The sequence below is a fragment of the Brassica oleracea genome, chromosome C4 (genome assembly GCF_000695525.1).
Source record: "Brassica oleracea var. oleracea cultivar TO1000 chromosome C4, BOL, whole genome shotgun sequence".
NCBI lineage: Eukaryota > Viridiplantae > Streptophyta > Magnoliopsida > Brassicales > Brassicaceae > Brassica > Brassica oleracea.
In genome coordinates this window covers 46902737-46904655 of record NC_027751.1, presented here as the reverse complement: position 1 = coordinate 46904655, position 1919 = coordinate 46902737, and positions in this window count along the sequence as shown.

Genomic DNA, 1919 nt, shown 5'->3' with positions numbered 1-1919 from the left:
CGAGACTTCCGGTCTCAGCGTGGGGACACACGGCCGATATTCCCCATTACAATTTCTTACGGGTCACGAGCCAGACATTTTCCATCTAAAGACATTCGGCTATGCCGTTTATGTTCCAATTGCTCCACCACAGAGAACAAAGATGGGACCTCAAAGGAGGATGGGGATATATGCTGGATTTGATTCCCCCACGATTTTAAAGTATATCGAGCCAACTACGGGTGATTTGTTTAAAGGCCAGATATGCGGATTGATATTTCAATGAATCCGAACTTCCAACATTAGGGGGAGATAGCAGTAAAATGGTAAAAGAAATTACTTGGAATCAAACATCCATATCTTGGCAAGATCCTCGGACTCAAGAATGAGATTTAGAAGTCCAAAAGATTATACAAAAGCTAGCTTAAACAATTGTCAGATTCCGTTACTGACCCGAATAGAATGACTAAATCATATATACCAGCTGCTAATGCACCAATAAGAATTGATGTTCAAGAAGGACACAATCAAGTTGCTACTGAGTCTAAGGCACATTTGAAAACGTGGTAGACCAATAAGTTCCAAAGATAAGATCCCTCGGATATTAAAGAAAGATGCTAATAAATCCGTGGACAAGGGAATCCTAGACATGGTCGATCCTAAGATGGACAAACTTAAAAGCCACGGCCGTGGATGAGGAAACCATAAAAATGGTTGTACCTAAGGTGTCTAACAATGAGGCTTAGGACGCCAAGCTTTAGGGTACTGAAGGTCATAATGAAACCTCAATAAGTTATGTCATGTCCGGGACACAAATGGAACAAGAGAAAAAATGTCGACATTGATGATATATTTGCAAGCAGTGTAGCACTTGATATTATGAAATGAATGAGGATCATGAACCCACGTCCATACATGAGTGCACTCAACGAATCAGATTAGATCAAATGGAAAGGGGACATGGAGTTAAATTCATTAAGAAAAGAGAGGCTTTGGTCCCATAGTTCGGACACCTCTAGATATGAAACCAGTTGGACAAAATGAGTCTTTGTGAAAGAAATGATACATGGCGAGACAGCAAGATATAAGGCACTGCCATATGCACAAGGATTCCATAAAGACCAGGAATCAATTATGAGGAGACATACTCCCTTGTGGTCGATGCAACAAACATTTAGATTCCTAACAATTCTGGCCATAAAAAAAAAATAGACTTGCGGTTAAAGGATGTAGAAACCGCCTACTTGTATGGTCCACTGGATAATGAGATATATATAAAAGTCTCAGAGGGTATTGAGTTGTCAAATGCAACAGGTTCTCGAGAACTAAAGTATACAAGCATATGTTAATGATATAAAATATCCTAGGAACCTCTGGAGAGATTTCCCAAACGGTTGAATACCTTAAGAAAGAATTTGAGATGAAAGATCTTGGGAAAAATGAAATTATGTTTGGGATTACAGCTTGAGTACATAAGTGATGGAATCCTTGTGCATATAGAAAAGGTACTCAAGAGATTCAATATGACCGATTGCCATCCTCTGACCAGTCTCATGGTCGTGAGATCTCTCGGTCTGGACACTGATCCATTTCGTCCCAAAATGGACGATGAAGATGTCCTAGGTCCCGAAATGTCATATCTCAGTGCCATATGAGCTTTAATGTACTTGGCAACTCACACACGGCCTGATATAGCTTTTGCTGTGAACCTACTATCTAGGTTTAGCTCCTGTCCGACCCAAAGGCACTGGAACAGGATAAAACATGTTCTTTGTTACCTGCAAGGAACGAAAGACTTGGGTCTATATTATACTAACCATAACAAAGATGGTTTAGTTGGCTTTGCTGATGCAGGATATCTATCAGATCCACATCATGCTCGATCACATATAAGATATGTCTTTACACATGGAGGTACGGCCATTTCATGGCGTTCCATG